Source organism: Sturnus vulgaris, chromosome 5 (genome assembly GCF_052056855.1).
Source record: "Sturnus vulgaris isolate bStuVul1 chromosome 5, bStuVul1.hap1, whole genome shotgun sequence".
NCBI classification, from domain to species: Eukaryota; Metazoa; Chordata; class Aves; order Passeriformes; family Sturnidae; genus Sturnus; species Sturnus vulgaris.
In genome coordinates this window covers 45,753,053-45,767,311 of record NC_142247.1, presented here as the reverse complement: position 1 = coordinate 45,767,311, position 14,259 = coordinate 45,753,053, and the positions used below count along the sequence as shown (strand labels likewise).

The 14,259-nt window shown below is 38.5% G+C and overlaps 1 long non-coding RNA gene across 1 annotated transcript in view; it reads left to right on the top strand.

Annotated features, from left to right (window-relative positions):
- LOC148223689 (uncharacterized) overlaps positions 1–13,828 on the top strand; it is a 28,412-nt gene extending 14,584 nt beyond the window's left edge. The window contains exon 3 of the long non-coding RNA XR_015803981.1: positions 13,022–13,828. This is a non-coding gene — a long non-coding RNA (uncharacterized LOC148223689). The remainder of the gene's footprint in view (positions 1–13,021) is intronic.
- The last annotated feature ends 431 nt before the right edge of the window (positions 13,829–14,259 follow it).

The window sequence follows — 14,259 nt, the reverse complement described above, 5'->3', positions numbered from 1 at the left end:
CATTAATTACCCAGGTGTAGAATTGGTTGATACAGATTGCACATGTGCCCAGAGCCATTCCTTTAATGAACTTTGAGTAATAAAAGGAATTTCTCTTGTAATGTAAAACTGGCAAAAGTCTTCAACTTGAATAAAATTGTCTGTACTCCTACCTGCCCTATGATGGCCACCCCTTCAACAAAGGGGCATCAACTGCTTCTCTGGGCAACCTGTTCTAGTGGCTCACCACAGAAAACAAAGTCTCAATAAATAATTTAGTCTTAATGTAGATTCCTTTTCCATTGAGGCCCAAGACTGTAGGATAAATGCAAATGGAAAAGGGGATGGACTTACCCTGGACAAAGCTGGACCTATTTACACCTATATAGAACTGAAAGCCTGCCCCCACACATGGCTCATCATTGCAGATCATTGCTCTGGCAGTTTATGGACTCACACCACTATGCAGGCTCTGATGGTGACTCCTCTGCAAAAGGAAGCCCCATAATTAGGATATCCCAGTGGCCCACTACAGTGCAAGCTAATGGCAGGGACAGATGATTGCTTTCAGCTTATATCATTCTCAGTTTCTGCTATGAAATGCAACTACAATTTCTCTGGGCAACCTGTTCCCATGCCTTACCACCACAAATTAGGATCTCAACATATTATTTGAGCTTAATGTGCCGTGCACTGTTAATGGTTTCCAATTTACCACGTGTCCAAAAGCAGAAAGTTCTTCTGACCTTTTCTCCTTTGAGCTTTTCTTAGGTCAAAAGAGAGAAGCCGGTAAAAGACCTCCCAGAGACAGCAAACACTACACAGTAGGTGGATAGGCAGAGTAAACAGGTAGTTGGACAGCTGTATGTTGGAGAGCTCAGGCAAGATCCATTCTTCCTAAATTCTTAGTCACTTCTGCAAAAGACACTTTGATCTTCTTACTGAATAGGTGCAACAATATGACTAATATAAAATCTAAACCCTTATTGAAAAATAAAGGTATACAATTCCCAAGACAGTAGTTGCACTAAATGGAAGCATCGGAAAAAGTTTTTCTAAGCCCCTTTAGCAACATCATCAAAACAAAAGCATTAACCTAGGGGGCAGCCATATATTAACCAACACTTCTCTGCCTCCTTCAAAAAAAAAAAAAGAAAAAAGAAAAGAGAAAAAAGAAAAAAGAAAAAAGAAAGAAGAAAAAAGAAAAAAGAAAAAAGAAAAAAGAAAAAAGAAAAAAGAAAAAAGAAAAAAGAAAAAAGAAAAAAGAAAAAAGAAAAAAGAAAAAAGAAAAAATAAGCAAGAGTGGGATTTTGTGGCCCTCTTTTTTGATGTTGGTTCATTTTGTCATCTAACTGGAAAGATAAGAATGGAACAGTGGGAGAGAGAATAGTGGAAATGCAGCAGCATGCTTAATACAAAATAAAATAATTAAGTTAATAGCAATTACTGTGTATACCTCAAGCTGCGATCTAATCAGCTATTGCAACCTAAGCAGGATTGGGCTGCATTGGTACTTAAGCGAGAAATCCCATATGCTATTGAAAACACAGCTGATGGTTCAACAGCTGTTAAGTCTCTCTTCTGATTCACTTAGGAAAACAGATCATACGAAGGGTTTAGAAGGAACTTTATAGAATAATAGCATTAATAATTAGAAAGAATATTTGTTTTCTTCTTGTCTACTACACTGCTTTCATAGTGTAGTAGTTTCATAGATATATGGAATATATCTTCACATTTCTACAGCATTTTAGAGGTACTAAACAGCAGTTGTATTTTATGTCAGAAGTGGTTTCTATTTCAGGGCTGGACAAAGTGATTCTCACATAAATACCATGAACTTTATACACTTAACACAAATAGTACAATTTAAAATTTATAAGACTCTTATGAGAGAGCAGCAAGGTCTTACCCAGAGTTCATGCAATCAAGGATGAAAATCTCCTTAGCAGACGCTGAACAGCTGGGCCATGCATCAATAAATCACATGTAAAATCTGTATTCTTTTGGCTGGCATATGAGCTGCATGGGAATGAGTTTCACCCTCAGATTCTAACGTCCTTTGGGAACCAGTTCCATAAAGTTTTAATGTTAACATATACTTTTAATACTATTAGAACAATACAAATGACCAGTCAGTGAAATGTGTCATTAGAGACATACAGACATCATGGAAGAACATTTTGTGGGAACGCAGACTACAAGTTTTGGGTTTTCTGAGGAGCATAATGTGGTGTTACACTGGAGAAGAGGTAATAATTCATTTTACATACTGGAGATAATGTGCTGAAGGGGGAACAAATGGACCACATCAGTTAAGTCTGCTACACAATGTAAAGAATTTTTAAAAACACATGTCTTTGCTGAGACATAAAGCCCTCCTGGAATAAGTGCTACATCAGTTAACAACAGAAGATGAAATCTGGATGTAGCAAAGAAATTTAATTTAAAACCCTAATGAAATGCATCATATAGTTTAATGTGAATGTGATTTAATCAGTCTTTTGTATCTAGATATTAGAACGGCAGCAAACATCTGTGGCTAAGAATGACTTAAGCAACCAGAGAATATGTAAAAATTTGCAGTTTGGCACTAGAGCAATCTATCTTGATTGCTTGAATCTATCAAGTCTATCTTGAATATATATATTATTAGAGTACCTCTAAGATGAGCTGAAGAAAAGAGGGATAGCTCATATTTAAATTTTTTTACTTGTTTATTCTTAGACATGAAGGCCAAATTTCTGGTGTATAATAAAGTTAGAGTTTCTGGTGTACAATGAAGCAGAATTAGAGCCAACCAGAGCCAGCAGGTCCCCATGCCATAGCCTGGCCCTCTACAGAGTCAGCAGTTCAAGTCTCAGAGAAGTTCCGATGTGTTTGCAGAGCATAAATGCTCGAGGCAGTGCCATGCCAATGCAGCTACACGTTTCCAGATCTGAACAGCTTCTGCGTGTTTCTGCACAATAGACTCTTGTATTCCTCAACAGATTAACTTCAGGAAAGCCAGTCTGATGTCAAAACAGCCAGAAATCTTTGTTTTGTTACAACATGCCTTGCTGCTATTTCTTACCAATTTCTCTGACAGTGAGTTGTGTGAAAGAGAAATGTAAATATATTGTAAAATGTGTTTTTTAAGATATTCAATTTGTACTTTCCAATGCATTTTAATTTAGGATACAGTCTTTTAAATATATTGGGCAGTAGGGTTTAGTATCACATTTGTATTTTTTCTAACCATCAGACAAGTTAGGTAGTGTTGTGCTTTCTATTATAAGATTCACTGAAGAATAATAGTCCATTCTTTGGATCCTTCAATCTGTACTTGGTACAGGATCTGAGGAGTCATATGGCAAAAAATCCAACAGTCAAAAGTGGCTTTTCAGTCCCAATAAATATTTAGGACCAACTCGCCTTAGGGATGGCTCTAACTTGCATTAGCCAGTGCCCTGTCTGTGTACATTTTCCCATGCCCTATGTATGCTCAGCTGCCTTAAAGCCTGATTGTATTCCAGTGCATGCACTCAGGGTGCTCTAAATCTGCATGTTTCACAATCTCCTTGACTGCATATTTCCAGTCTTCTTGGAGGATGCAGTGCCCTGTTGTGACACCTACTCCAGGAGCTTTCCAGAACCTGGTGGTGTAATCCTGGTACGGTACAAAGCAGTAAAAGTGAAGGCCTAGCAATAAGTCTTGTGGAGAAATTCAGCTCCAGATTATGAAACCTAAAGACAGATGCCTATTTGTGATTGTCCAAAGGCAAGCCATGTGTTAAGCTGACATGGCAAATCAATGGAGAATGGCAAATCAAATCACTTGTGAGAGGGAAATTCAACTCCTTTCAGAGCAGAGGACTGGGGAGCTGATACAGACAAGCAGTTGGTGCTGTGACACACCAGCACCTCCCTCCTCACCCTCCACTGCTGCTCTGGGAGGATGTGGACCTCTTGAAGGTGCTGCCTCATGGCTGCCATCCTGGTGTGAATGCTTCAGTTACAGCTCAGATAGCACAAAATAGTTCGGTGTGGGCATCTCATTTGAGTCTCCCAGCATGGGCCAGCTGCAATGTTCTGCAGGCTCCTGCATTGCCTAGAACTCCATTGCCTGTAACAAGCTCTTCAAATCCACATGTCAACATCCACGTATAGACACCTACAATTAGGTTTATTAATACATGTATAATATCTCCAGTGGCTTCTGCATAGAAAGGATTAAGTACACAAAATACTGAAGCAGTTATTTATTAAACACTTGCAGTACCTGATACAGGAAAAGTACTTGGTCTTTCTGAACTAAACGAATGTGGCAACTATTTCCCCAGCAGGGGTTAGCTGCTGAGTTGTTTTAAATCCAGAAGACATTGGCAAATAAACACTTATTTTTGTTTCTGTCTTCACCCAGAAGATATGGTGCAGCCAGGTCCTTAAAATAGAGTGGAGCTGGAAAGGATTTGGGGCAGCTGGAGAAACTATCAGTGATGAGACGGCTGTACAAGCAAACACTGCAAAGCTGGAATTCATATGAGCTAAAGGCTACAATAAATGAAAGAGATTCACACAAAGTGTGAGCATTGTCAGCATATTTCTTCCTCTTCCCCATGCTTTGAAGCCAGTCAATATTGAGGAAAGCAGCCAGAGTGGAAAAGGAAGCAGTCTGTATTTATAAGCCTAGCAAGCAAGCATAAGACTTTGGGACTTATTTAAGACAATTATGGGAAAAAATAGTGCCAAACTCAGTTCTCAGCAAATTCACAGCATCACTTCTTCCAGAATCTGGAAGATTCATCCTTCTGTTTGGTGTGGAAATAAAGATATCAGTGAAACACAGAACTTTACAGGCATGTGGATATCATGGCCACCATCATCCTTTTCTCCCTCTATTGGAAAGCAGCTATTTTATCCTGGTAATATATTCAGAGGTGAAATTGCTTTTTCTCACATCAGTCTCTGAGCAGATAAAAGAGCTAATTTCCATGTGGTACAGAGAATTCTACAAAGGCCTAAAAATGATGAGTTGATTTTTTTTTCCGTTTTAAGTACTAAAGTTCATAAAATGAACTTCCAGTCTTCTCAGATTTGGGTGAGGTTTTGCTAGAACATAACTACAACAGAAGATTGGGTGTACAAAATGGAATTTTTGGATTCAGCCTAAAAACAGAATAATAACTTTCATTTTTAAGTAGTAGTACTTCTCCTTTAAATAAATACTACCATTTCATGCCTTTAAACGAATAGGAATTTTCTAATAAAAACATATAAGTAAACTGATCGTAAGGCAGAAAAAAGAAAAAATAATATGTATGAACTTGTCAGGTGTATTAACTTTGGTAACTTTGAGATACAACATGGAAAATCTACAGGCAACAATTCCATCTTGGATAAATTTAATAGCAGGTAACAACCATGCAGATTAGAATTTATAGAGAACAAGGATGCAATATCTACTAAGGAAGAAGTTAAGAGGTTTCTTAAGTAGTCAGTAGTTCAAAAACCTTTATCCAGAAATTCAGACTGCATAAACACATCTTTGATTTCCTGAAATTGAATCCTGTATGAAAAGGCAAGCTGGTTTTATATAATGCCACACTTTCAGAAGGCAGGAGAAGTGGAAATTACAGGTAATTACATCTAATTAAACTTTATTAGGATGCAGGTGGACAAGGGATTGAATGTTATATTTGTTTGGATTACTTCATTTTCAGTGAAGATCTTTAAAATCAATTATTATTAATTTTGCCACTAAAAATTCTTTCTATGCTCACAAAAACAAAAGGAACCACTCATTTTTCAATTATTACAATTAATAAAAATGCTTCAGAAAATTGTATGTTTTGTTTCAATATATTTTTGAAGGACGATATTTTTATTTCAGAGGGGCCTGGAATCCATAAGCTTTAAGATATTTTGCAATAAAATGTGAAAATTTAAGCAAAATGTAGGTGTTGTAGGGACTTCTTGGTCATTTGCACACTTTTTGAAAGAAAGAAAGAATAATGTATAAACTAGGCAAGTGTGTTAAAAATATTCTCCAAAAACCAAGTCCTGTAGCACACAATGAATTTAAAGCACAGTATGAGTAGCATTTTCAGTAATTGAGAGTACAGTCTATATTAAGGGAGAATACTTGTTTATTAAGATGGAAGACATTTTCCATCTGATTACCATTCAATTCTGGTCAGTTGAAGAGAACTTTGATATTGTCTCACGTCCTTATTGTACCAGCTATTGTCTTATATAAGGATATATTTTATATTTAGGGGGTTTTTTCTGGGTGGTTTTGTTTTGGTTTGGTTTGCCATTATGTTCCTCCAAAAGTAATTTTCTTATTGGCATCTTACTAATAAGGAATTAATTAGTTCAGATGAAATAAAATTATTTTTAAAAGGAAAAAGTAAAAAAAAAAAATCCCAGGGTATATCACTTCTACTACACATTTCTGTTATTAGTTGAGTTTTCCACCTGTTAGTCATTTGTTGGCAATCTCATGCAAAATTATTTACCAGTAAAATGCACTGACCTAGTGGGTCACTGCTAAGAAACACACTGGGGCAACCCCTGAGCCCTGTCCACTTCACACAGCTATTCACACAACAGCAGAGTGAGTATAATTGCTGTCATTCCAAAATGCCACTATTTTTAATGGATATTAGTACCTGATAAAAATCACAATTTAGAGATTAAACTACCTGCCAAAATAGATGTCTACTGATGCTGATGCTTTTCCTGATTATCATATGGTGAGGAAATGCAATATTCAGTTTCCATCACTTCATTGATCTACCATAGAAAATCTGACTGAGTCAGGATTCACCTTATCAACTAAATGATCATATTGAGCCAGCCTGACCAGTTATTCTGCAATCTTAAGAGATTGTAATTGAGAAGAGGCTTTGTTTACCGCAGCCATAAGTAATATATAAATGATATCACTGGACTCTAGAGGAAAGGAGATCTCTGGGTGAGGTTATTTCAGAGATAAACACATTCAGATATCAAATGACCAGGAGGAACAAAGTGTAAAAAAGCCATGAAATCTGTTCAAGGAGAAACAAAGTGCAGTACTCCTGTAATCACCATGTGTTGTAAAAGCTGACAGGGACCCCTTTTTTATTTCTCTAAGATGATAATCTCACAGAGGAAAAGGAAAAGCAGTGACCACCCACAAACAATATCCTCACAAAGAGAAAATATCACACTGATAGAAGAAGTAAATGAAGCATCCATTGTCAATTTGGAGTCTTTATTTTTCTGTCCTTTTTTGTTCTGAGAAAACACGGAGAGCCTAGAGCACAGGTACTGGTAGATGGAGATCCTTCACCTTGAACTCTGCTTCCAACACCAGCCACTAGTCACAAGTGGCCAAGGACTGCCAACCCCTGAAGACCACCCGTTGACCTGTATAGGACGAATTTAGTGCTCTCAGCCCAGCACCCAGGCAAGAAACACAAGTCCCACGTGTTTGATGCTGGTCACAAACCCCAGCAGGACTTTTGGCTATGAAGCCAAGAAGTTGTTATATATGACAAAGTATTTTCTGCCTGCTTTCCAGATTAGTTTTGAGACAAGGCAGCATATGGAAGCGTAATTGGTTGCAGTAGCCTCTGTCTGCTCTGTGAATCTCTGCCAACTGACTGAGATTACATGTCTATCACAGCTCTAAAATTCACATAACACCAAATGCATATTGTCTATTTCACCTGTTGCAGAGCTGGAGCCTCCAGCTTCTGGGAGATCAAATATCATCAGCCTTCCCTTTCTATGCAGAATAAACAGCCTTTTTTTCTGACATTGCTTTCAAATGCTGTGACTATACCCAGCTGCTGCATTTCATTAAGGCATCATCTTTGATGTATTACTAATACACCAATTCAATGAAATATTAAGACAAAATGACCTCGTGTTGGCTAGCAGAAGCCAGGCACAGTGAGAAGTAGGAACAGGAAGTGCTCAGACTATTTGCAGTGGCTCCATCTGGAGATGTGACAAGTTACATAGCTCAAAATAAAAGACTCTCCATTCAACCTCAGTTATCAAGACAAAAGAATATACTGTTTAAAGCAAGACCAAATATCAAAGAAGTGACAAAATTAGCATCTCTAAAAGAAAGTTGTAGTCTCAATCTTTCTTATTACCTTAAATGAAATAATTTGATCTGTCTAGTCAGCAAGTCTTCTTTATTAATACATGTGGTCATTCTGATTTTCCCCTCATTGCTTTTCAGAAATACCTTAAGGAGTACAAGAGCCCTCTATACTTGTTAACAGTTGTTATCACCTGTTCTTCAGCACTGTCTAAAGACCCAGCATGAGATCAAGAACACCTCTGGCAAAAGCTGCTGTACACAAAAGCAGCAAAATATAATTCCCATTTCAAATATCTGCAATCAGGGATAGACAGGGATGTCAAAAGAAATAATCCTTTTATATCCATTCAATTGTACTAGTATTTTCAATAAGCTCTTGGTATTGCTCTTCTCCATTTCTGTATTTATTTCTGTTGAATAATAAGAAAAAACTTAGTATTGTGATCCTTGACTGTTCCTTGTGTACTGCCTTTTCATTCCAAATAATTACTTATATATGACTCAGGAAGAAATAACTCTTTAGGCCAAGTTTAGGGATAATGGTTGCACGCTATGTGCAATCTTTAGGAAAAGTGATATGTCATTATGTGCATTAAGGCCTTCTTGAACTGAGGCCTTATGAGTTAATGGTCAGGAGCACAGGAATACTGCTCAGGTCTGTTGTGTAAGGGAAAGACAGAGCAGGGGCTTGCCAGTGCTTGCCAGGCACTCTTGATTCCTGACAGCACACTGCAGAGGGATGAATGTCCTCATAGGTAAAGACTTCTGACAGCGTGAACATTTTCCTGGCTTTGGAAAGAGAAAAGGCCATGTAATTAATAGAGAAAAATATAGCAATTGCTAATCAGTCAGCAGTACTGCAATGCTTTAGATTTTGCAGCTGACAAGGCAAGTTCCCTCCCCTGCATCTCAGGCTTAAGTGCCCTCTGGTAGCACCCTGACCTGGCAGGAGCTACTGTTCAGACACGTTGCTAAACTACCAATGTCCTAATTTCTTATAAAAATAGAAGAAAAAAGGAAAATACACTACAAAAAGTATAATAGGTAAAGAAAAAATCTTTCGGGGGAAAGGAGGGAAGATAGGGATGCAGCAGTTGGCAGGTACACCCCAGTACCTGGCTGCTCCTTGCATTTTGCCTATCTGCATAGATAGTCACTATCCCAGACTGCGAGGATAAATACTCATTGGTCTCTGGCTTCTCTGAACATGACCAAAAGTTTCTGCACTTCTCAAATTCTGCGTGCTTTAGGAAAATATTTAGTGTAGCAGCTGAGCTTTAAAGCAGTTGGAAAATCCTTTTTAAATCTCAGCACAGGATTCTTTTTCTTTTAGGCCTGCAGGCATTTCTAATAGTAGAACATCACTTTCCTGCCAAGACAAATTCTACCTCTTGCTTTTATTTTCCTATGCCACTTCCTATGCCAATCAGCCTTTCAATTCTCCTGCAAATCCTGCTAGAAAAGCATTTCTTCTGCTTTGCTTTTCATCACTGTTTTCTTCTTTAGTAAAGTGTCCTACTATAATTAGATTATAGCCTTCCTCCTAAATTGTTAACCTTGGTTGTCTGTTGATGGTACATACTGCTAAAGAATGGCAGAAAAACATTTCCCCAAAGTGTTTCTGTTTCTGTGCATTGCTCTCATAGGGCTCAGCATGTGGACAAGCTCATAGATTACTCCTTTGCACATTCCACTGCATGATATTGCACTTTCCCTTTTCTGCTTATTTTATAAGGAACAAAGTTCAAATGCATGTTTGAACAGGGTAATGCACAAAAGGAGAAGGAATTGTAGCCACAAAGGATCTGGTTGTGGCCCCTTTAATTCTGTGACTATAAATGCTTCTTGCAATCAGCTCTGAGGCTTCAGTGAAGAGCAACCCACAGATATTTTTCCACTGTGAGTACACAACCAGTATCATGTTTCAATAGAACAGCTGGTGTTTAAAAGGATGGTAATTACAATTTTGTTCAAAAAATCAGAACTGGTGGAGCTAAGATCATTGATTCAGATGGATGACCTTGAAAAGCAGATTGCAATGAACTTGTTGAACTTCTGAAAAAGTGAAAAAAAAATAGATCTCTCTACAACACTTCTCTTACTTTTTGGTAATATACTACAATCTTCAATTTCCCCCCATATACTGTCATTATGAAAATTGACTGGAAAAAATGTAGTCTGAAAAGCCTCATTATTTTACTATTCCTTCCAAGGGTAGGGATGGTGTTCTAAAAGCTCTACTTCCCTGTAATTAAAAGCTCTGCAAAATTTTAGGTTTGAAACAGTAGATCATGCTGATGGTGTGTTTTATAGAAATAAAAAGACAAAAAGAGCTGTACTGGTTTGGGAAATGGACAGTCAATCCCCAACTCAGACAACCGCCATAAGCAGCTGCACAAGGAAGAATATGAGATTATAGGGAAGCCTAGAGTAGTACTTCCTCTGAATATTTCCTGTTCTCCATGTGTTTGGGGTTCAGATCCAAAACGTCATTGCATTTCCCTTTGGTGACACTGGCCAGTGTCTGAAACCTACATTAACACCCACAGTGTCTGCAGCATCCTGCAGCAAAGCTGTACAGCTTTGCTGTGAGTTGTGTGAAACACAGGATCCCTGGGTTATTCAGGCTGGAAGGGACCTCAAAATGGCTGTAATCCAGCCTCTTCCTCAAAACAGAGTCAGCTACAAGGTCAGATTAAGTTGTTCAGGGCTTTATTCAGGTAGGCATTGAAAACCTCCATGAGTAGAAACTGCACAATCTCCTTGTTCCAATTCTTGTTTTAGTCTCATCGGGAAAGTATTTTCCTTTATACCCAGTCATATCTGCTATTCAGCTCTTCATGGACAATGCCCTTTGTCTTGCTGCCATGCACTGCCAGGAAGACCTTGGTTCCAGCTTCTCAGTAAGGCAGTGGTACTGTTTGACAGGTACTAGTTAGTACTGGTTAGTAGGTACTGCTGTCAGGTTCCGCCAGAGCCATCCCTTTCCCAGACTGAAGATTCTCTGTGCCTCAGTATCTCCTTTAAAGGCAAGTGCCCCAGATTTGACCATCAAGGTAGCCCTTCACTGAATTCACTCCAGTTTATTGATATCCTTCTTGTACTGTAGGACCCAAAACTGGATGCAGAATTCCAGCTGTGCTCTAATGAGTGCTGAGAGAAGGGAGATAATCTCTTGGCCATTTTGCTCCTGCTGACACAATTGGGCATGCTCCCGCCATCCCCACTACACATGGCATGATGTTGACTCATGTTTAATCCTGCTGTCAGCCACGAGCCCCAGCCCTTTCCCACAGAGCTGTTCCTCGGGCACTCAATCACTCATGATCATCCAGATGTTGACACAGGGCCCTCCATATCCAATATTTACACAGCAGCATCAGGCTACTCACTGTTTTCTTCTCCGTTCCAAAGAACTCCTTGATTTTTATTGTCTTGATTTGAGTTACTTTGTTTATATTTGCTAAACCCATACATATTATAGCAAAATGTGTATTAGATTCATGCTATTTGTATTTCTAGAGTTAAAGCAGATCAATCTCTTTGTAAGGCTTTTTGATATTCTTTAGTAACCATAGCTGCCAGTTCTGAATACACTTACAGAGGTGACACTCTGCTTTTTGTCATAGTGATCAGCTTCATGATGCTGCTGAATTCATCTGTTGCCTCTGCAATGTACCTTCTCTTACTTCCTGTTTGGATTGCAGATAGATGTTGCTAGTATAAATGACATGAAGCTCCTTCATGTTCTGGAATTTAAGTATTTGCAGACTAGCAAGATGTCACTTGTCATCAACGTGCTTAACAAATAGCATCCCGAAGGGCTGCCAAAATACGTACAAATATTGTAAAAAAGAAATCCAAAGGAAACATTATTTCAATTAAGGCAGCTTTTCATTGTAGTGCTTCAAATAATTACAATGGGGAAGCTGAAAGCTGAAACTTAAAAACAAATTAAACCAGAGGAGTCAGTCATATCCCATAAAGTCTAAACTACTGTGAAACAGCCATTGGGCTTTTGCTTGCCTCATCCCATTGTGTGACTTAGCCCTTTAGAACCACAATGCATGTCAGATAACAACAGTCCAGGAATAAACTTTAGTCTTGAACTTAATTTTCAGAAAAAGGAATAAATGCCACAAGGGAGAAAGGGCATTTGCTCAGCATAATTCTTAACTAATGAACTCGTAACCTATATTATCTGATTTGGGAGACTGTATTAGTGGTGCCATGGAATTTCAGTTTCAGCCTTGTTGATGCTGTTACATAGGTCTTGAGACATGGAGTTTTCTGCAGTCTTTCTGCTGTATGCCATTTCCAGCAGTCCAATCTCTGGCAATGCCCAGTGACTTGAGTAGCAGCAGTGTAGTGGTGCTGTACATGATAAGTAATTACTGAGCTCTACTGCAGTTCCACCTCCTGTCACCTCTTTAAATGCATATGGATTACCCAGGCAAGTTTTGGCAAATTGCTGCAATTAATCTGTGCATCAAGAAAACGCTGTTCCAACAGGGAGTATCGATGAATGGACCTTGTCAGGTTTTACTGATACCTCATTTATGTGAATGCAAACACACATACATCCATATCTACATCTATGCATGCATTTTAACAAGTTGTATAACTTTTCTTAGAAGCTGTTGGTGCTGGAAGGCTAGACAACCATTCCATGCAGCCCATCAAGCCACTACATGGTTATCATGCTAATCAAAGCCCTCTTTGAAATGCTGTTTAGCTTCATTACCATCAAAAAAGAGCAGTTAAAGGACATCTAAGGCAGGAGGGGGGAAGCAAGGTGGGAGTGGGGAAGTGGGGAGGGAGATTGGAAGGGATGTGAACGCTCTGAGACACTATAATCTATTTGAACAGCCATGTTTATTGGAAACAGGACAGGAAATTGTTTAGCATAAGCTGGTATCAATCACTGAATGGATTCTGTTCCCTGTTATTAATGCGCAGGCAGCCAGGCAGGGAAGAATGGGCTCTGTGGAAAGACAGACATCTCCCCACTGAAGGGGGAAAGGACTGGTGCACACACCACACCCCTTCCGACCAGATGAACTACTGCAATCTACCATCAAGACTGGTTTTTTTCCCAGACTAGGACTGAGAAGTTGTAACAACTCAATGCCTGAATTATCCTTTGTTATTTTGAAAAGTTTTGTGCCTTTTTTGTATATGCAGATGGAATTGTTTTTAATGGGTGAGGATCTCCTCCATAAAGAGCCCTCCATCCAGTAGAGCAGGAGATTCTATTACGATATAATTAAGTAATATTGCCTGGCTAACTATGCTTACTTGCCTCTTTGTAGGTATAAATGTTTTAATGTCTTATTGCATGGTTGTCTCTTGTTTTATTAAAGAAACACACCCTTTGTCTTAAAAACAATATTGTCTTAATATTTTGCTGGATTTATCTGTTTTGACTTAGGGTTATCAAAGTAAAAGTGAACATTACTTTCAGAGGAATTAAACTAAGTGTCTGCAGTTATCATTCTGCAATAGATCATAGATGTGGATGCTACAAACTCTTGTGATGCTTTGAAATTTCTGGTAAATACAATGTAGGCAATGACCTCAAGGACTTTGATGCAAGAAGTATATCCATACCAAAGCTTTCCCAGGCTCCCTGATTTTGGCTTGAAAGGTCATTATAGAGCCACAGTTGTGTAAATTCATGATAGATGCTGAAGGATGCTTTTCATTACACTTACACTTGAACTGTAAAGCAAGCAAGAATTTTCTGTTATGTCAGTTAGATTGAAGAAGTACATGCAAATAAATCTGAAAACTAACACAGCTTCAAAACTGATCCTCTCTGCTTTCCTACTATGAGCATCAGTGTGCTTTTTCATAATGAATCAAAATGCATGCTCAGGATTGGATATTTGAAGTATGAAGTGGGTACGTTTTCTTCCGCTGAGTTCTGAAATATTCCAAATCATATCTGCCAGGCTGCAGTCACATCAGATCTTATAGGCTAAATGAGTTTTGATTAGGTCAATACTTGGGTGAAAACACATAGTAGGTGAATCAGGAAGGAAATATTTACTAGTAGATAGCAGACTCCCTTTTGTGTGTTCCTTAAACTAGTAATTGAAAGGGTGCTGTGCCATTGCAAGACTCCAGGTCAACATAGAGAGATGTATGTGACTGTATTGGGTTAGTGTGTCAAGGTTTTGGTAGCTGAGGGGCTA